Source organism: Lepisosteus oculatus, chromosome 7 (genome assembly GCF_040954835.1).
Source record: "Lepisosteus oculatus isolate fLepOcu1 chromosome 7, fLepOcu1.hap2, whole genome shotgun sequence".
NCBI classification, from domain to species: domain Eukaryota; kingdom Metazoa; phylum Chordata; class Actinopteri; order Semionotiformes; family Lepisosteidae; genus Lepisosteus; species Lepisosteus oculatus.
Window position 1 is genome coordinate 22,348,384 of NC_090702.1, and position 23,665 is coordinate 22,372,048.

The 23,665-nt window shown below is 36.7% G+C and overlaps 1 protein-coding gene across 2 annotated transcripts in view; it reads right to left on the bottom strand.

Annotated features, from left to right (window-relative positions):
- The window catches only part of LOC102694815 (thyrotropin-releasing hormone-degrading ectoenzyme), a 226,703-nt gene that overhangs the window by 119,984 nt on the left and 83,054 nt on the right, over positions 1 to 23,665 (bottom strand). The gene's annotated exons all lie outside the window — the stretch shown is intronic.

Sequence of the window (23,665 nt, forward strand, 5' to 3'; positions counted from 1 at the left end):
AGTATTGAGTGTTTATTATACATGTAGCTCTAGACGTGCTTAGTTTGCTACTCAACAGCAGATTTTTATTTCATGTTGTAGTTTGCAATCCATAACCATATTTCCAAAACAAAAAAAATAACTTTTTAAGTTTTCTCCAGGAACATAGAATTTATTTGAGTGTTGGCAAGGGGGCTCCTGATGAACTAAGGACACTTCTTAAGAGAACAGCTGACAGACTGGTCAGCAAACGGATTAATATTCTAACGGCCCATCATTGCCACAATGTTAAAATATTTATGGAAATGTTTTTTTATTTTTAATATACTGTTTTTTGTGTGTTTCTCTGTAAATTAGCGAAAGCTTTCATTGAGTATTTATTATTCATCTTATTTTACTTTTGAAACACTTCTCATCGGCCCCCTGGTTTGTGGACACCTGTGTTAGCAGACTCCAAATTTACTGTTAATAGTATTTGTACATTGCTCCTAAGTTTGTAATGTTACATCAAAGTTTGGTATTAAATGTTTCCTAACGAGGCAGTTGAAGATAAGTCTAAAGATACAGAGAAGTATCTTAACTCATGCCTGCCTGCTTGTTTACTGTATACATAAGAATAAGAATTCTTATCAGAATATATAAATACAGTATATTCGTAATAAATGTATATTTATTATATTACATATTCTTATAAGAATAAGAATAATATAATACAAGATAATTCCTTACACTTATATAGCGCTTTTCTGGACACTCCACTCAAAGCGCTTTACAGACAATGGGGACTCCCCTCCAACACCACCAATGCGCAGCACCACCTGGATGATGCGACGGCAGCCATAGAGGGCCAGAACGCTCACCACACATCAGCTATCAATGGGGAGAAGAACAGAGTGTTGAAGCCAATTTATAAATGGGAATCATTGGTTAAGTCAAAGAGAAGTTTGGCCTAGATGCCTGGGTTACACCCCTCCTCTTTTTTCAAGAAACGCCCTGGGATTTTTAATGACTACAGAGAGTCAGGACCTTGGTTTTACATCTCATCCGATGGAAGGCGTCTTTTTACAGTATAGTGTCCCCGTCACTATACTGGGGCATTAGGACCCACACAGACCACAGGGTGAGTGCCCCCCTGCTTGCCCCACTAACACCTCTTCCAGCAGCAACCTTAGTTTTTCCCAGGAGGTCTCCCAACCAGATTCACACAGTTTAGCTTCACTGGGTTGTCAGTTGTGAGTTGAATGGTGACATGGCTGTTGGCATTACATACTAGTAAACACCTAGTAATCAATCACTCATTCTTCTTAGGTTTATTCCATGCTGAAAAAAAGAAGAAAGAGAACACAACGTTTCGGCCATGGAAGAAGGCTCCACGGCCAAAACGTTGTGTTCTCTTTCTTCTTTTTTTCAGCATGGAATAAACCTATTACTTGTTCCTTTGCAGCCTACGCATGCTGATGCAGCAACCCACCTGAACTCATTCTTCTTGTCTGGCAACCTCTTTACATTTTGAATTAATTCCCTCTGTGCTAATCATTATTTTAATGTACGTGATAATGGCATTCATTATACTGGATGTCCCACAGGTGTCTGCACTTCATAATATTAGGGCACTGTATTGCCTTGATTTATGTCCACAAACTACCATTATTATGGCATACATCAACCTAGAGTAAAACATCTTCACTATATTTTCATTTTTATGTTGTGTGCTTTTCTAATGTATTATTACTAAAAAGAGCCATGCTGTAATACAAGTCACTGCCACTGTGTGCAGGTTGCATAGTCTTTTTACTTTTGGTTTCACTTCCTCTGCAAGCAATTATAACATTATTAATAATAATTATTTGTTGTTTATGTATAATGCTTATATATTATTATTGTTTTTGCTGTTTATTGGAAAATGAAACTTCCTATGACTTGAACCTGTCACTAAGCACAGCTTGTAGTTTTAAATTTAGCTCATCGCACATACATGAACTAAGAAACTACATTTCCCACTGTCTCACCCATTCAGCCATCCAATCAGAGTGATGCACCACAGCAATAATGTGTAATGTATGTGAGAAGAAACGTTTTCTTACATTATCAGTTATTTTTTATTTTTAGTTACCAGCATTTCCAAATCTCACTATATATCAACTTCTCAGAATCCAAAAACAAATTTAAAAATCATTTTAACCACCACATTCATAATAAGAATTCAAGAAATGCAGGAATTTTAAATACCCTTTTGAGATTTTAATTAAGTGATTTGGATTTTTATTATGTATTTTGGGATTTTATTAGTTTTATTTACTAGTTTTATATGTTAAAATAATATTTTTTTAATCTTACATGAAATACTGCTATTTACACTTTTCAGTTTAAAAAACTTTTCAGAAGCCATTATCTCCTTACTTCCATGTTGCTGACATGATAAATAATTTATTTTACATTTTTCAAGTCTTTTTACACAGACACTTGACCTCTACGAACAGCTGGAAAGTCTTCACTGCACCACCAGGCAGTGTTACAAAGAGCTATACTGCATTTGAAAAACTAAATGGGAAAAATAAGTACAATGCTGTGTTTACTGTAGAACACCTACAGATATCTTGTGCATTCTAGATGGCTGAATCTTTATTTGTTGGGACCCCAAAAATGTACTGTTCCGAAAATGGGCCTTGTTCCACAAAACAATACATTCTGTGTACCACTTGTGGGATAACATATGTGTTGTCAATGTGTCTTTATGTCTTCTGGCAGACATACTGTACAATTTAGGTGTCCAGTGGTATGGCATTTCTCCATTTTTAAAAGTCTCTGGGAATATCTTCCACTGCTGATTTTCTGTTCCACATATGCTTCTTAGTATGACTAACCCATGACATTACTCCCTCTAAATAGCCTAATCATGTGTAACAGGGCTCATGTACTGCACTAATTATTGAAGTGACGCCGGCCCTCTCTGAAAGACAATGTAAAACTGCCACAGCTGAGGATCTGGTATTTTGGTGTGACAAAGTTATCTGCTGTCTAGAAAGTGGTGTTGTGCATGCTGTGAGCACCTAGGATTGAATCACAGGAGGCAGGGAGAATTGCACTCATCACACGTACAGCATATGTTACTAGTTTCCTGTTCTGAGGCTAACAACAATACAGGGAGTTTAAAAAATCTGAATACATCCAAGGGATTTTTCAGGATCAGCAGATGTCCCTGGACATCATGTGTCAACAACATGGCACTCATTCTATTGGTTTCAGAAATTGCACAAAATATTTTTCATGAATATTTTACAGAGTTGTGAATAAACACTGCCATCTATTCAATAAATGACACAGCTTGAAAATTTGGCTTCAAACTTTGGCTCAAAATACCAAAATGCCTCAACAGAAGGCAAGTTATGAATATACATTGGAAAACATTAGGTCTACAATTAACTAGTGTTTGTAGTAAGTCTGCAGAAAGCATAGAATTTTTTACTTACACCTTCTTACATATTATTACTAGGTTTAAGTTTAACCATTTTTGTGACTCACTAGGTGAAGACTCTTCAAAACCTCTTCAAATACTTAATTTGTAGCTCAAAATGACTATAATTTGAATACCACTATATCTAGCATCTGTCTACTAATGGGGTGGCATGGTTGCACAGAGGTCACCATTGCTGCCTTGCGTGTTGACATTGGGTTTCCTCCCACAGTCAAAGGACACACTGGCAAATTAATTGACTTCTAGCAAAAACTAGCTCTGGTGTTAGAATGTGTTTGTGTTTATGTGTGCCCTACGATAGACTGGCGTCCCACCCAGGGTGTATCCTGTCTTGTGCCCTTTGCTTTCCAGGATAAGCTCTAGCTCCCCTGCAATCCTGTAGAGGATAAAGCAGTTAGAAAATTGATAGATGAAGATATGTAAGGATGTCTATTAATAATGTTTTTACAAGATCTTTAATTCACCTTCATTAGCTGTGACAGCTCATAGGAGGAAATAAACTGAGTATTTTCTTGACATCTTTATTTAGTATACTGTACAATATGTGAGCTACGTATGTACATTTATAAATAAACCTCCAATCTGAGATAAATTCAATTAATTATAAAATCTAGACAGGTGCTTTAACAATGTTAATAGTTCAGGTGGGTAGCTGCGTCAGCATGCGTAGGCTGCAAAGGAACAAGTAATAGGTTTATTCCATGCTGAAAAAAAGAAGAAAGAGAACACAACGTTTCGGCCGTGGAGCCTTCTTCAGGTGTGAGAGAGACAGGGCAGTAGGCAAAGGTAAAGTAGCTGGAGAACAAAGGTTGGGAGGGAGGAGGAGTGAGAGGCGGGAGCAGGGGACAGAAAGAGAGGCCAATCAAGAGGTGTGAAGTCAGAATGGGTGCAGAGAGGTGTGAAATGAAACTTCCAATGAATGGAGAAAATTTAAAAGAACAGTAATCTGTCGTTAAGGGAAGGGAGAATGTGTGATCCTAACTGCAGAATAATTTTAGTTTCGGTGGTCTTTCTGATGTATGAGTTCGGAAAACCGAACTCATACATCGCCTTTTCGCCTTAAATTTAATACCTTTTCTTTTGACTCTGATAACACCCAGAGTAACACTCAGAGACTTCTAAAACAATTTTCTAGGAAACTAATGCTCTCTACCATTTTCTCCCTCAAAAAACAGATTATCCTTTCTGACAACAACATCAAAGAGGCTAAGGAATTTCTACGGCTGACAGCTCCACACCATCTTCCCTTCATAACTAACCTCATTAGATCTCTCAACTCTAAACTCTACCAGTTTCTCACTACAGAGAAGGACAAAAAACTCAGTCATCTTCTACAGAAGAAAACCATCAACACCCCGGACACCCTCACCAACCCTAACCTTGTTGTCACCATACCTTCTGACCTTTCCCTTTCACAGGACGAGCGATCCCTCCTCAGCAAAGGGCTCAGTTTTGTACCAGTTCCCAGGAAGCTGGACATCCCCCAGACCAATGTCGACCTTAACCGCTTTTACCGCAGGATCCGTCTCAGAGCACATTTTGCCGACAATTCCTCTTCACAGGCAGCTGATAACAACCCGGTTATTGATGTCATTAACAACATTAATCCCAAACAGAGCTGTTGGACTCCCTCCTCTGGCCGTTTTCCACCAGTTGATTATTTCATTAACCAATGCACTAATCAAGCTCCCAAGACACTCTCTATACCCAGTAAACATAGGTCTAACCTCACCCAAGGAGAAAATCAGGCGCTCCAGTCTCTCCGCAACAGGGATGATATCGTCATCAAACCAGCGGACAAAGGAGGTGCTGTTGTGGTGTGGCGTAAGGATCTATATATCTTTGAAGCCTCTAGACAACTAACTGACACTTCTGCCTACCTCCCTCTCCAACAGGACCCTACCACTGACTACCAAAAGGAAGTGGTATCCACCATTTCCCTTCTTATCAGCAGTAACGAGCTCCCCCAGGAGGCGAACCGGCTCATCATGGAACATCCACAGGTATCTCAATTTTACCTCCTCCCCAAAATCCACAAACCGGACACCCCTGGACGCCCCATCGTATCAGCATGTAACTGTCCAACTACTTACATCTCAGCCTTTCTCGACAGCCTCATGAGACCGCTGGTTGAAGATCTTCCCTCATACATCAAAGACACCAACCACGCGCTCCAACTTTTCAATGATTTCCAATTTCAGGGTACCGAATGCCACATTTTTACCATGGACATCACATCTCTGTACACCGTCATTCCCCATAATGACGGCCTTACAGCACTCAAGCACACGCTGGACAAACGCACAGTGCTTGATCCACCCACCCACACCCTGGTACGCCTTGCAGAATTGGTCCTCACACTGAACGCATTCTCTTTCAATAATCTTTTTTACCAACAGGTCAGTGGAGTTGCCATGGGCACCAGAATGGGACCCAGCTATGCCAACATTTTTGTCGGCTGGGTAGAAGAACGCTTCTTCGCCTCCTACACTGGCTATGTCCCTGACCTCTACAAACGATATATTGATGATTGCGTCGGTGCCGCCACATGCTCCAACGATCAGCTCGAGTTCTTCCTGCACCATTTCACCAACTTCCACCCGTCCCTCAAATATACAGTTCACATATCTTCCACCACTCTTCCGTTTCTAGACATCCACTTGTCTATCAACTACCCCCGACTTTCCACTTCAGTTTATTACAAACCCACGGATTCACACAGCTACCTCCTGTACAGCTCATTTCACCCCAACCACACTAAAAACTCTCTTCCTTTTTCACAGTTCCTTAGGTTACGAAGACTATGCAGCGACGACATCGACTTCGAGAACCAAGCCCTCGAAATGTACTCATTTTTTATCAACAGAGGATATCCCAGCAGTGTGATTGACAGGGCCCTTGCCCGAGCCAAAAACACCCCCCGGACCATCAACCCGATCAGGAACTCCCGCCGTAACAACCGCATTCCCTTGGTGCTTCCTTACCACCCTAACACACTTCCTATCCCCAGGACCATTAACCAGAATTTTTCCATCCTACAGGATGATCCCTCCATTGGGGCCCTCTTTTCTGATCGCCCTATCATCTCATATCGCCGACCACCTAATCTGCGTAACCTCCTTGTTCACAGCTCCCTTGACCGCCCTCAACAACCATCCACACCAGGCACTTTCCCTTGCAACAGAGCTCGCTGTATCACCTGCAAGTACACAGCCACCACCACACTCATTCAAGGCCCCTCAGGACAATTCCGGATCACCCAGACAGCATCTTGTACCTCCAGCAACCTTATTTACTGTATCTCTTGCAGTAAATGCCCAGCCATCTACATTGGTGAAACAGGAAGGAGACTCGGAGACCGCTTCAGAGAACACGTCAGGGCTGTGAAGATTAAAGATCTCTCCAAGCCCATTGTTTCTCATTTCACCTCTGACGGCCACGACCACACTAATCTCTCCGTCTGTGTTCTCAAAGACGGTTTTCCGAACTCATACATCAGAAAGACCACCGAAACTAAAATTATTCTGCAGTTAGGATCACACATTCTCCCTTCCCTTAACGACAGATTACTGTTCTTTTAAATTTTCTCCATTCATTGGAAGTTTCATTTCACACCTCTCTGCACCCATTCTGACTTCACACCTCTTGATTGGCCTCTCTTTCTGTCCCCTGCTCCCGCCTCTCACTCCTCCTCCCTCCCAACCTTTGTTCTCCAGCTACTTTACCTTTGCCTACTGCCCTGTCTCTCTCACACCTGAAGAAGGCTCCACGGCCGAAACGTTGTGTTCTCTTTCTTCTTTTTTTCAGCATGGAATAAACCTATTACTTGTTCCTTAACAATGTTAATATATCAATATACTGAAGAAAATACATTTTTTAAGTAAGGCTCCTTTGTAATTTCGAAAGTTGAAAAAAGGCATTATTCAGAGATTTTTTTGTCTCTTAAACATCAATTTAAAAATAAAAATAATCATTTTTGCCTTTCTTCATGCCAGATCATAAATACTATGGGTATATTGACCTGCAGGGCACATACTGTAGTTATTTTGCAATAGTTTGTCTTTATTTGAACTGCATAAAAATATTAAGGACTCTGTCATTTCCTCTAGTGATGAGTGCTTCTTGTGGCACATATTCCAAAAGCAGAATGCCTACATTGTTTCAACATAACATTCTTAAATGATACCTGAACACCATGGTGTTTGGCCTTTGAGACCACCCATGTTTCTTCAACATATACTGTAGAGTTCGATCACCAGTAAACATCCTCGAGGGAAAAAAATCCATCTTGTTGACAGAAGCTCACAGTTTTTCATTTTATATTTTCATTCTAAGCATGTGTCAGCATTCCTGGAACTCTGTGAGAACTGGCCCTGGACATGCTGAGTTTTTATCAAAAATAAAACTAATTATAAATTCATTTCATGAGCAATAGCAGCTACTCCCATTTGACCACCTGTTGTGACAATAGTCTAGTCCTGTTCTCAGAAGAAAGCTAAAGTAACCAACCAGAAAAAGGTTAATCTTAGATTTCTAGCACCGCTTTAACTCTTTACTTTAGATCCCAACTTCATACTGGAAAACATTATTTATTATCTCTTTAAATAGGTAAGATATATCAAATCTACTGTACTGGAATATATTGTACATTAGACAAACAAAGCAAATATTAAATTTAAATGGAGACATTTGTTCTGCCATGAAGATTTTGTATATCTACTGTTATGCATAAATGCCAGATCCATCCTAGTCTACTCTTAAACTCATCAGTAGCTGTAAAGCCTTATGAGATTGAAATGACTTTAAATGCAAGATAAACTGACTAAAATGATAGCTATTGGTTCTAAGCTCTTCTTATGTATCCGCATTTCATGAAAAAAGTTTGACAATGATCACTTGTTTTGCAAAAGTTATGAAGGACAGCCTCATACTCTTTAACCATACAAGTAAATAAATGTAATATCGCTTTGCTGTCATGAAATTTTTACAACTCAGGAAAATGCACAGGACTATGTCTTGAGCAGCAGCTTTCAATGTCACTTTAAAGTAAAGATTTGAGATGTTTGTAAACGCATGTGCCAGAACACGATAAAGGAGGATCAATGATCTTGCACGGATATGCTGTCCTACAAAGTATGATAAGGGAGCATCCAGAGAAAGCAGTAATAGAGAATATCACTCTCAGGTTTATGGTGTAGGATGAAAAACATAGCTAATGTTTGAAATAATATGAACTTGTTCTTTGGATTGTGTAAAATGATAATATGACATCACAGTAGTGTTGTCAGATGATTTTAATCCATATAAATAGCTAGAGCTTGGAGTGATCTGCATGTAAAACTGCATAAATCCAAAGTGACATCTTTAGATGGGCAAATCTCTAATTCCACCAGTCAAAGATTACAAATACATTATACTGCAGCTGACAGCATTATGAAAAATGCATTACATAGGGAGGAATTTAGTTTTTAATCAAAATTGTTACTTCATTCTACAGAAAACAGGAATGTACTTTGATATCTTTCCTTTACCATTATATTTTATGTAGTCTAACAATCCATTTGGGACATTCATATTACATATTTTACATATATAAATTAAGAATTCTGACAAGTTCATCTTAATATGTTAATATGTGATCCTGATTTAATACGAAACTCTGCTTAATTAAGGGGATGTGAGAAATTTCTTAAGATCTCTTTACCATTGATAAAAATAGTGCCTTCTTAAACATTTGGCAGTCAATACAAAAAATTAGAACACTCATCCATATATTAAATTGTTTTCATTGTAGCTTATATACCAGTTGCATTTATTATTCATTTTGCTGTTTATTTGTAAAGATGTCTGGCATTTCTCTTGGCAATCTTAAAGAATGGGGGAGAAAGACATAATGTTCCCCATGATGCTCTCTGGTTTATTTAAATAAATGCATGATTAATTTATTCTTAATCATTCCATTATTTAAAACTGAGTACATACTGATGCACAAAAGAAATGCAACTTTTAGGCTGAATGAATTTTTTCAAATATCCAGAGAGAACAAAATACTGATTTTAAGGCAGAAATAATGGACTGTATATAATGCTAAATGCTAAATGTATTTATGAAATAGCAACATTCAAACACATTATCATGTCAAAGGAAGAATACAAAAGGGCTCTTTTTTTTCAACAAAACAGTTAATTATCTTGTGTATTCTTAATTTCCACCATCACATCAATTGTCAGTAAGAATTCTGATCATAATTTCTTCACATACATTAACTTTTATCAGGTTTGTCAAGGACAAGTGACATTCCTAGATGAATAAAATACTTCTCCATTCTTTCTGCCACCAACTTAGGTATTTACTAGTCCACAGAATATGGCTTTTTTTCTTTCTCAACTGTCAACGCTACCCCTGAACAGTCTCCGAGCATGCAGATCATGTTCATACAAAAGAAACCTCCAGTCATTCTGCTGATGTCCATGTTATTTCTTTCTGGAATTTCCCATGCCATTCTGCACATGGATGTAACAGTTTTAAGCTGGTTTGGCGACCCTCTACTATCCAGTATATAGTTTAACACTCACAGAGTTGGTTTAATCTGAATTCTCTGGAGCAGTTTGCTGATTGTTGTAGCAGAGCATGTCAATTTAAAGAATCTATAATAGAAACAGTTTGTGAATTACTTTATAGTCACTGCCTTGAAAACCAAATTCCACAAACATGCAGTTACATGACAGACTAAAGATATAGTAAGCAGTATACTGTATTTTCCTTTTAATTTACTACTAGGTTGTGTATTTTTCCTTAGATATTCATCAGTTCTACTTCAATATTTAAATTATAATTGCTTTCCAATTTTGTCCCTCTTTAAACTGGATTGGCATTAAATTAGTAGTATTTTCAAATCTTTGCAACATACAAGGCACAAATTACTATTTTTTATAATTACTAATTTAGTTTTTCACAGCTGTGAAGTACAAGATCAAAGCTATAATGCTATGGCTTAAGAATAAGAAAGTGAATGTCTTTGAGTGTCCAGTCGAAGTCCTGATTTGAATCCTACTGTATATACTGTAGAACCTGCTGAAAAACATGAAAACTGCTGTCAATGAGACATTCCAAAGAAATTTGAGAGAGCTGGAGTAAAACTGCCATGAAGAATGGGCAAAAAAAAGATTTGTAAGTATAATTGTTGCCAAAGGTGCTTCCAACAAATACTGAGTTCATGGGTCTGAATATCAATGCACTCACCATATTTCTTTTTTTTCTTTACAGTTATCACTGACATTTACTGTAATCCATATTACCCTTAGAAGTCTTTAGTTTGAGCATTCAAGCTTTGAAAACAATATCACATTTCAAAAAATGTGTATGCATCACAAAAAGGGTCTTTTTGACAATAAGAAGGGTCTGAATATCTTTGCAAGCTACTGTATATGTGACACAAAATAAAAAGCCTTAATGGTTGTTTTTACAGTGTAAAAGTATTAACAACTTTTAAATGTAATCGCTTATTTTAACATTTGCTTTGGCAAAGTGTGGGAAAGACACAAGTTCTTTAGATCTGATTACAAAACAGGATTTAATCCACCAACCTTCATTGACAGATTGAAAGAATATATAACCATATTACTGGAGACAACGTCCCAATAAAGAAACAGACACAAAACACTTGCAAAGGCTTTTGGTAGAATATTCAGTGATGTTGGATATGTATCATAAAGACAGGCCAATATATGACCTTATTTTATCTCAACCAAAGTAGGGCATTACCCCACAATGTAAAATCAGTGAAGATATTGATGAGCCTTTAGCAACAATGTACAAAACAAAGAATAAAACTATTTTATAGTGCTATTTATCATGTACCATTGAAAGCAAATGATATATTATATATGTAGTAAGAAAAAACTTCCACAGCTGTGTGGGAGAGGTGCAAGCACCAGCAGGTGTGTAATTCTATGTGTCATTAATCCTTATGACACATAAACATAGGAAATTGAACATTTGGCATTTCCAGTTCTAATCCCTCCCTGTATCAATAAAATATTACACAAATTAGAAATAAACAGCAGTGATAATAATGCATGTCCAAACCAACCCAATTTTAAAAATCATCTGAATGAAAGATGATAAATGTGATATGCACAGAGATGACTTTACACTGTTCTTAAGTTAATTTTAAAATTAGCTTTTATTACTTTGGAGCACCGCCATGAATGAAAAGCAAGGCATTTTTGGAGGTCTGAGACTGCTATTTAAGCAGTTCTATAAGCATTTTAATAGCCGACTATCTATGGATTTTGCTGGGACCACTGGCTGAAGAAAAAACAGCACAAAGAGAGAAATGATTACTGTACTTTCTTTTTTGGAGAACTGAGAAAAATGAGTCACATCCCAAATTCTTAAGAGCTTACTGAATGTGAATAATATGTTTTAAATGAACAATTACAAAGGCACATACAACCAAGCCAATTAATTATATAACATAAATTAGTAAAAACGGGGAAGTGTAGATTGCAATGCAGCTGCAATAATAATTAAAAACTGCAATAATTTTAAATATTGCAAAGTTGTTTTTGATTATTTTCATGGCACTTGTTGAAGTGGTTGTTTTACATATTTTATCTCAATAAACTATACTGTAAGTGGTAAATATTCAGCTTGGTGTTAACCTTTGTTACTTCTCATAAGTTGTGAGATAATTTCTTCCGATTTCCTGAAATATGAAGATAGAGATCCTGTTTCTTTATACCAAGCAGCATCACAAGCATATTTAAAAACTCTCTGAGGTAAGATCTTTGTGGTATATGACTGATTACTTTACAATACAGAGCATCTGCAAGAGCTTGTCTACATTATACCCTTGATAACGTGCATTAGTGCATACATTTCAGACATTTTTTGCAGCATCATTCTGTTACTTTCTGATTTTCAGAAAGGCTCTGAAAATCATGCAATTATTAAACTATGTATATATTTGGGCAATGAGATTTCTAATTGACAACTGTCAATCATAGCATTGGGTCCACTCATATAGATATACTGTACAACCTCAGGCTAGCCACTTCTAAAACATGATACTCATTGCTTAATTCCCACAGTTTATCATATGGACTACACAAACATATTCTTAAAATATCTGTCACATATGTGATAAAAGACTAGAAAAAACAACCCAGTTTCATAAAACCTGGAAATTGGAAATTGTTTACCATTGATCCAAAAAATAAAAACATAAACATAAAGACAGGAGATACTGAAGAAGCTTAGTATCAAAAAGTCAGTAACCTTCACAATACCAACAGAAAATCAGAAATATATTTTTCACCATTCTACCTCGCAGCAAGTATAAATTATTTCTTTTCCATTCTCCAAAGGGACTTAATTTTCTGCCACTGTTTATTAATTCTTTGTTTCCTCGTTTACTTGAAAATAGATTAATATTAAATTAAGCATTGTTTCAGTAAACAAAATAATATGAAAATGAATGTTTAAAACCACTTTAAGCTAGACTTTTACAGTGTATCAAATACTAAAGCTACCTATTTACATTTTTACAATACACATTTTATTTTGTTTAAAATCTTTATAACCTTTATTTATAGTTTGTCTCTACTTCTTCAGAATATTGAGAATATTTTTTGTTCACTTAGAGCATTTGATTGTCAGACTCTCTTCATTTATAAAATGCAAAAGTAGTCTGGTCTGTGTTAACTCTTTCAATCTTCATGGTGTTTTCAAAGTCTAAATATTGTAGATACAGCTATTCTCAATGTACAGTATACTGAGCCTTAAAAGAAGGTCGTAAGTGTAACACATTCACAGAGTCGCAGGCTAGTAGTTTGTATAGCCATCATTGGAAGCAATATAAACTGTACACCTGTTGTACATACAGTATGCAGTCTTGTGGGATTTTGTTGTGTTACACTCATAGAGCCTGCTCATCCACAAATGTTACATGGAACTCAAGTCTGGTGAATAAGGTCTCCAAGGCACAACTGTCACAATGTGATCTCACAAGAAAGCCACTTAAATGAGGAGCATGAGGATGCATGAACGTTGTCATGATAGCATGAGCCCACAGCATGTGAGGTCTCAGGATCTGATCAGTGTAGAACTCTATAGTCATTCTGCCATCAATCATTATAAGTAGAATTCAGTCGAGACTCCTGCCAAAAATATCACATGTAGATTTCTTCATCTATTAGATACTATAGGTAGATGACTTATCCATCATGACTAGAAGTGTTCCATATGGGAGACCATCATTATTCAGCAGCCATATCACCCTGCAGCTCACCACTGGTAGCCCACTGAAGCTAAGCAGGTGTGAGCCTGGTCAGTACCTGGATGGGAGACCTCCTGAGAAAAACTAAGGTTGCTGCTGGAAGAGGTGTAAGTGGGGCCAGCAGGGGGCACTCACCCTGTGGTCCATGTGGGTCCTAATGCCCCAGTATATTGATGGGGACACTATACTGGGCCTTTGGATGAGACGTAAAACCGAGGTCCTGTCTCTCTGTGGTCATTAAAAATCCCAGGGCGTTTCTCGAAAAGAGTAGGGGTGTAACCCTGGTGTCCTGGCCAAATTTCCCAATGGCCCTTACTGATCATGGCCTCCTTATAATCCCCCTCTATGAATTGGCTACATTACTCTTCTCTCCTCCCCACTGATAGCTGATGTGTGGTGAGCGTTCCAGCGCACTATGGCTGCCGTCGTGCACATTGGTGGTGGTGGAGGGGAGTCCCCATTACCTGTAAAGTGCTTTGAGTGGAGTGTCTAGAAAAGCGCTATATAAGTGTAAGTAATTATTATTGGCATATTGTGTTTGTTAACATCATGGCAAGTTAGAATTCATAACAACATAGCAACAACCTAGACTTCGGGATGACAGTGCAGTTCACTGAGTCTGGCCTCAAACAGGGTGTTTTTGACTTGATAAATGAAGCAGATAGGTTCCTTTCAGTATTATTTTCTTGACATTTAACAAATTAAGTGACCTCATGCTGTGTTGGATCGACTAACTATTTAGGTGATTCAGCATTTACACTTAGTATTTTGACATAACAGTCAAAATGTATACAGTCAAGTGTATAAGGTAAGTGTAACTGGTCAGCCAGCGTTGTGGGGAAGTATGGTTAGTTGGAGCATCAGATGAACAGTATTATAGTACGTGATTGGCTGGTCAAAATAACCAACATAACCAAATCGGGATCACTGCTGAGGGACAATCTTTATTCAATTAAGAATTTAAGTTGTATACTTTTTAGACTTTTAAATTTAAACTGTGTATTACAGCATGTTAATCGTCGTGGAAAGATTTAATTATTTAATGTCTTTACTGTGCACATTTTAATCTGCTAAGTATTGAATATTTATATGGAATTTTACAACTAAAGGGAGATTTTAGTAGCTGAGCATAAAAAGAAGAGGAGCATAACGCATCTGAAGGTCATAAACGATATTAATTTAGGAACATGAACATATTACTTTATGTGAACTATTTTTTAGTTGGCTGGTCTTGGTAGTTTAAAGAAAAAATACACACCAGTCTTCCATTTCTCCACAAACATTTTAAGCATCAATGTTTTATAAAACGGTCCTTAAATATGCGATTGCTGTATAGATTGAATTTTAATTTTAAAAATGTATTTAACACGAAAATTAAGCTGTTTACATTCCTCCGCCTGAGAATATAATCCCTCGTTGCTACGCAATGCAGAAACCCAGACACAAGTAACAAGCAAAGAGAGGACATTAGCTCGCCAATATGATAAAGGAATAAATGACTTTTTTTGTTTATTTCTTTAGCACATTTATTTGAACATATCCATCGATTGTACAAGCACTAGTTCGTCAGGCATTTTCTTTTACTATAACAGACATAAAAACTCCCTTGCTTTTAACAGAGCGTTTCATAATTTCTAGGAATGAAAATTTAAACTATGCAACACTTATCATTATAGAGAGCTCAAAATATCACAAGGATCGTCAAGAGCGCAACAAAGACAGCAGAAAAAGATATCAGTTACATGAGAATCCAAGCTTTTTTATCTACTCTAAAAAGTAGTCTTTAAAATTTCTTTATCACAAAGTGAAGTCAAACTTCCTGAGTGTGCGTATATTAGAGAATATAGCACAGCTTCGAATGTGTGTCAGCCAATCAGATTTCTGGACCGGAATTATCCATTTTATAATTAGGAATATAGTGCGACATGGAAGATATTATTAATAATGTTGCACTTTCGGGCTTGTGGTGTATTGGTCATTACTGAAAAGATTTAATAATTTAATCTCTTTACTGTGCACATTTTAATCCGCATAGTATTGAATATTTTTATGGAATTTTTACCACTAAAGGAAAATTTTAGTAGCTGAGCATAAAAAGAATAGGAGCATAACGCATCTGAAGGTCATAAACGGTACTAATTTAGGATATAGTTATACCATTATTAATTTATTTAGATACGTGAATCCATATTATATTTCCTATTAATCAAAATTTCTAAAAGTATGCTTTTGCTTACTCTGATAACGAGCATATTCGCAGAAAAGGTTAACACAATCACTTTTCACAAAGTATATAAACGTACAATAATATGGTCAGAAGGAGCACGTAAAAATGTTTCCGAAATAACCACATGTAAGACTTAAACTTAAAATGTTTAGGGAGAAATGGAATACTGGTGTGTATTTTTTCTTTAAACTACCAAGATCAGCCATGTACAGTACAGTTTACATACAGTAAAATGTTTATGTTCCTAAATTAATATCTTTTCTGAGCATGTGAAAGGCATGGTGAATCGGAGATTCTCAAGAATTACTTTGTATGATTGGATCAACGAAATGTTGTGGTGCTACTTTTTGTCAATGAACAAATATAGTCTTTTCGTTTACAAAGACGGTTACAAAGAATGTGGACCAGGGTAATACTTCGAGTTTACAGCTTGTCCAAGGTTATTCATTATTAATACCATTAGTTAAATCTTCGGTAAAGACTTTGATGCATAAGATATTTCTGCATTATTAAAATATTTATGATAAAGGTGGTAGGTTGTGTTCTTTTGTCCAACTGAGCAATCTTGCTTTCAAAAATATATACCAACTTTTTAATGTATAATGATTAACATGCTGTAATACACAGTTTAAATTTAAAAGTCTAAAAAGTATAGAACTTAAATTCTTAATTGAATAAAGATTGTCCCTCAGCAGTGATCGGGATTCGAAACCGGGTGTTTTCTGGCGACAGCTCAAATGCTGTACATAAGAGGTTAAGCTTTATTACCTCCACCTGGCGGTAATTCCGGTTACTATTATCTTACTGCGGTATTCTACGGTATGACACGTTATGACGTGTTATGATGTGACACGCCCACCGCGTTTTACCGCGGTGTACCCCGCTCATTCTGAATGGCTGCATCTGTATATATATATTAAATGATTGTGTTAAAGAGACTCTGCAATTAAGAACATGGACTAAGTAAAACACATCTGCATGTGAAAGCATCAGAGCTCTCTGCTTCAGCTGTTGATGATAACCAGTCTCTTTAAAAAGAGGGAGACAGATGCATCTGTAGAGAGAAATAGTGACTGACAGAGAAGAAAACACCCAGTAACTTCAGCCTCTTCTTAGAGATCCTAGTTTAATGATTTACAGTTGTCTCTTGGTTGTGAGAGCGGAATAGTCAGGTTAAGATAAGCTTGTAAGCCTCAACAGTTGAAGCAAGAAGCATCCTAAATGCTCTTAGTCTTTGTTAAGTGTGTTGCTTTTCCTTTTTATTTTTAAATTTTCATTATAGAACATATTGTTGATTATCCTTTGGGATTTTAAGAGCTACTGTATACTGTATTATTAATTAATTATTTGTAGTAGTAGCAATAATAGCAGTAGAAGAGGAATTCCCATGGTTCAACCACAAATTCTTCTATCCATTTCCCTGTCACAAATTCTTTAACTTCTCTGGTCTTCTGAGACATTCAGTTCAGGACGACTGTTCTTGCCATTTTAGTTTTGGCACTCTTTAAAATCATGTCGTAAACTCTAATACTTAATTTATTTTTTCTGCCATACTTCATTATTGTCAACATAAACATTTTCTTGCCGATGATTTCTGAATCATTCTTGCAATCGGAGTCCAGATATAATACTCATACTCAGAACAGAGAGAAGCATTAGTCCAGAAGTTTCTTCTGAAAGCACAAAGGTAGTTTGAATCTTAGGGTATATTAAACGTTTTTAATATTAAAAATGTTTTTAGATCTAAAATTGTTTTTATAAAACTTGGTTCTTCTAATTCTTTTACTTCTCAGATCTTCTTTTCTTTGGTAACACAGATGGTCTGAAATATATATAACTGACACATCCTTCAAAATGTACTGTGTCTGAAATCAGAGTTTTTAGTTTGTTTAAGACCAATTTGCTACTTATTCATTTCTCAATCACTTTCTGTGTTTGCATTTGCATTTGAATGACTTCATTAAAGAAACTATTTATGAAAAACATTGTTAGTGTTAGATGTTAACACTAAATTTCGGTATACTCGTATAGATCCAGCCATTCAGGATGCTCAGTGAATAATGCAGAAGAATGTGGTGTACATACCACACCGCACCATGCTTTTAAAAAAATATTCTGTTGTAAGACATACCACAAACTCTGCACACACAAAGCTCCCAGTACTGTGGATGATCCCTCCTACCCCCCCTGCAACCTCTTTGCCCTCCTACCATCTGATAAAAGGTATTTTAGTATACGGGCCAGCTCCACCAGACTCCGTAACAGCTTTTTTTCCACAAGCTTTCAGGCTCCTCAACACCCTATTACCTATTGCACTTACTCCAGATCTGGAAACTTAGTTCTTTTTTGCCTAATGTCAGGCATACTACTGCTAGAGGGTGCTCCTACTCTGTCCCGTTCCTTGTTTCCCTGTGCTTTGCCTGTCCTTCCGGTTTGTCTTTGTTCGGGGCTATACAGTATATTTCCAGGTAACCACTTCCTCGTTGCTTAGCATTGAGGGTTCGGATGTCTTGAGACCCGCCTCCTCCTGGTCGTCTCCTCCACGGCCTGAGGGCATAGGTTTGTACCCGACATCGTCTGACCTCCATAACCCGGGCTAACCCCCATATTGCCGCTAAGCATAGGGTCTTTTTGATTCTTCTGCCATTCCACAGCATGCCTTTCCAAAATCCGTGACACATACCATCTGATGTATTCTCTACACAATTCTTTGCACAATCCTGTAAAGTAAATTGCACTATGCACATTGCACATTATGTACCCTGTACCCTGTACCCTGTCAGAAATGTCTATGTCTACATTGTCTATAGCATTGTCTTGTAAGTGTCTTGTCTGTATTCGCACCGTAGACCTGGAGAATGATATCATGCTACTCTGTATACTTGTATATGGCAGGATTGACTAATAAACTTGAACTTGAACTCAATGTGACAACACTAACACTGAACCTCTGAGTAACCACAACAATCACATCACTGGTACAACACACATATAAAAATTGAAATATTAGATGATAAACAGTAGAACTGCAATCTGCCATTCTATTAGCGGTTACAAATGATACAGATACAAATGTTACAACAAATATGAAACCTTTTAAAAAACAGAAGTTATGACCCTATTGAATTTCACACCTGCATGTGAGATCATGGTGTGTCCACTGGGTGTTTTGTTTTGATTATATTATGAATTAGTCCCTGATGCATACCGTCAAAGGTTTTGGAATTATACAAAAATCAAACCTTTGTTGAGTTTGCAAGAGATGTCCTGTACTGCTTGCAAAGTAACTGATTTTGACAAAAGTAAACAGCTTATTTTGTTTGAAGAATGTTAAATCTGTGCCTGACCAGATTCTAACTTATTTTATTGAGCAGAAAGTTACCTTGCTCTTTCAGGCAGATGTGTCAGCAGATGAGTTTGTGTTAACATATAAGACTGTGTTACTATTTCTGTTTGACCCTCTTCTCAAGGAAATTATAAAAACTCAACAGTTCTGACACCTACTGTGACATCCAATCTAAAATTAAGTTTCTTTGACTGTCTTATTATGCAAAATGTTTTAGACCCATGCTTATTAAACGAGATCCTGACTGATTTGACTTTCTATTTCTCATTTAGCTGAAACAGAAAACGAAAATGTTCTGTAGGTAATCTCACTGGAATTCAATTTATTAAAAACACTAACATCGACACAGGAGCAAGACTTGTGGCTGCTACAGCCTCTCATTAACTATCAAATGTTGTTGCTGAACTCTGCAACACTGCACCCTTTTGACTGAGCATAACACCAGACTGTCTGGAGGTTGGGGTGATACAGTATGTTCCCAGTACTGCTATAGGCTTAAGAGATCATGAATGTAAAGTGAATTTAAAGTACTATGATATATAAACTTAATAAAAACGTAAATATAGTATAAATATTAATTTGAAGTAATCATTAGATAATTATTTTATTTATTTAAAATTGTATGTATACAAAATATTAGACATATTCCCTTCAAAATCTGCGTTATTTAAAAAGCCAGATTAAAACAAAACTTTTCAGTAGTCATTTGAATGAATTTGTCACATACTGTAATTTGCCTTGTGGTAAGGCGTATAAGTAACCAGGAGACATAGAAGCTGCAAGGAAGTAATTCTGTGGGGTTCGTGGGAATTGGAGTTCCTAAAAAAAGCTGCATCAGTGACTACTGAGAATGTGTATTGATGGAGGGTGAAAATAAAAGCCCGCACAGTTTCCCTCCCACCTTCTTCGAGGATAGAATACACTAGCACTGGCTAGGCATGAAACACTCCTTTCAGTGCTACATCAGAAAAGTTAAGCTGAAATAGTACCTATGCACCACAAGTGCAACTTTGTTCTCTCAGATTTCCAACAACTTTTTCTAATTCTGATTAACCCAAATAATTTTAAAAACTACTAATATGATATAATTAGTATGAAAACTTGTCTAAACAAACTGTAATTTAGGTTTTAAATTTTATCATTTAAAAATATTGTTACAACTGGGGGGTTATGTGTCACACCCTCTGCAGACAGAGGGCGCTCCTACTCTGTCCTGTCCCAAGTTTCCTGTGCTTTGCTGTCCTTCCGGTGTCTCTTTCTCTGGGGCTATATATTGCTGGGTCACTGATTCACCTTCGCTCAGCTTTTATGTTCGGATGTCCTGAGACCCACCTAGCACCAGGTCGCCCTACGTCCGCTGCCTGAGGGCATTGGTTTCTATTTGACTCCTGAACTGCCGAGCCCAGGCAAATCCCCCATTCCGCCACTACGCATATGGGTCTTTTCTGCTCTCCTGCCTCTCTGCAGTTCATCCCTTCCGACATCCATGACATTATGAAATTGGTGAAAATCAGGAATTGACCAAGCAGTTTACTCAATAAGTAAAATAATTATTCATAACTCCCAACTATACCTGAGTGGTTGGTATTATTGGAGACACATTAATTCTTTATTGTCTGGCACAGCTTTAATGAAAAGAGTAATAATCTAGGCACACATAGTTAAACAAATGTTTATTTTAACAATGACAAGATAAACACTATTCTGCAGACAACAAAACATACACACAAGTTACTCTATGTCTACAGTATTTACAGACAAGGCTCAGTAACCCTAACATCCTAATCAGGAAAACCCACAGAGGCCACAATAATAGAGATAAGCTGTCTTCTTAATAAATGCAATACAATTTGCAGTTACATTTCTCTCTCTGCAAACCTGGACACCACAAAATAAATGGGAGCCTGTCTCCCTACTCTAAAAATGCACCCACAATCGGGAAATGCATCTCTAACTGAGGTATCTTTTACCCAGGAAACCCAGGTTCCCTAAAAACACAGAATGACAAGCTCTCTCTAGCAAGGTTCAAATATTTAGGATCCAATCAGGTTTTGCTTGGATGGTTACAAAGTAGGGGCTCTCACCTGGCACAAGCTTCAGGTTCCCAATCCTCCTGACTCTCTTGTGATCTGAACTTCTTTCTTTCCTCTTTCTCTCTTCTTTTTTTCTTGGCCTCTCTCTTCTCTTTTTCCTGTGCTTCTTCTCCTTTTCTGCTCTTTTTCCTTCTCTGGGGTCTTAATGTGATCTTATATGGTGTATTTATGTACTGTTCATTGACACTCATTCATTTATTTAAATTGGATAAACCAAGGTGAACTTTATCATAATTTTTGATCAGGTCCCAACATCTAAGCAAATATCCCCTCTGCTTTGAAGCTGGAAGCATTTACACTGCCAAGTGTCACACACTTTATCTAAACTCTTAGCAATACTTCCTAGTCACCCCTAGCTGTAACAATATACTTAGCATCATTAAAATTTGTATTTAAAAATAAATGTTGTATACACGTAAAAAAGGCATGTTTAAGGGCATCTTTAAATGTCCTTGTCTTACGAAATATTATGGAGATTGCTGGTCTAGAGGTTCATTCATAATATTACTTCATTATTAATCTTATTTTAATATTTGACATACTGTGATATATAAAATTATCAGAAACATGATGCATTTCATTGTACATTGCAACAGCGACGACAGCAAAACATAGTTAAAATGAAAGTCAAAATGTTTCCAATATAACCATGTGAATGAGTTTATGAAATTGATGCAGATGTTAATATAAAAAGTGGAATACTGTACCATGACCATCTGTGTTAACATGTACTATGCAATATATGTTCAATACAATAGTAAGAAAAAACATTTAGAATATTGTGTACAAATGTGGCTATGGTCCAAAAAAGTATCGCAGTCCAGAGCCAAATGACCATGTGTTTTCCCACGTTTAAAGGATTGTCATATTATGGCAGCTTAAAAAAGCTCAATCCTTTTAGTCGTATGTGGTAAATCTGAATAGTTTAACATTATTTAAGCCACCTGAAGAAGGCTCCACAGCCGAAACATTGTGTTTTCTTTCTTCTTTTTTTCAGCAAGGAATAAACCTGTTACTTGTTCCTTTGCAGCCTACACATGCTGACGAAGCTACCCACCTTAATTATTTATAAACTTCAAAGGACTTTAAATGTAATCTATCTTGTATAAAGTGCATCTACTCAATTATCATCTTAAATTAACATGAAAAAATATTGAACACATTCAGTTTACCAAGCAATTAGTTCAATGAAGGGAGCTTGAGCTGTAATGACAACTAGAAAACAGTGAGTGGCTGGAGTTTTATACACCTGATTATTTGGTTGACTGGAACAACACATACTGTACAACCCGATGCTTGGCTAACCTCCTATCTGAATAGAATAAGTATACTGCTCACAAAACCATACAAATCTGCCAGAAATGTCTTGTGTGCCTAGTGGAACCTTAACCAAAATTATTGAAAACTGTCAGTTGAAATAAAAACAATTTTACCCACTGAGAAGGGCAAGTCCATATTTACTGATAGGTATTAAAAACACAACAAATGTTATTGGTTCCTGCACTCAATTGATGCATTTTTAGCACCTCTCAGTACATTTAGTTAAATTTACTTGGAAAAGCATAGGTTTTGTTTTTCAATACAACAGCTTTGCATCTTTAATCATTCTAATGCTATGGTTCCACATTGTAATCAGCAGAAAATGTTATAACAGAATGTTTAAGATTTATTATTTTTGTCACCGTTTAACTGCTGCGTGTTCACCACTGATAAAAGAATATGGAAGGAATCAAGTTCTGAATTCAACATCAGCTTAAATAAATCTCTGTCATAAGCTTGGAAGCAGCCCAAATTAATTTAGTGACAAATGCCATGTTAATGACTTTCACTGAACACTGGTAGACAAATAAGTATGTCTAATACAGCTTGTAAAAAAAAAGACAAACGAAAAAAAGAATACCATTAGTGCAAACTGTTCTGGATACTGTGTTTTTAACTTTTAGAATACTTAAAATAATTTAGATTTGAACCTGTGTGAAGTTGTTTTGTTTCTGAAGTTATGTAACAAGAATAGAAACAACATGGAAAATTGCTTCTTTAGCTTATCTTTTTGTACTTCTTGGCAGTATTTTTTTAAACTTTCATTCTACAATTATGCTTTGCTGAGCATCGGAAGATTATAATCTCACCAGCTGGTACCTTTCGGCAACTGCAGATATAATATGCAAACAAGAGCTAAACAGAAGGGTTACCCATCAGCCATTTCTGATTAGTTAGTTTTGTACAAAGCACTACTAATAAGTATGTATAAACCTATATACAG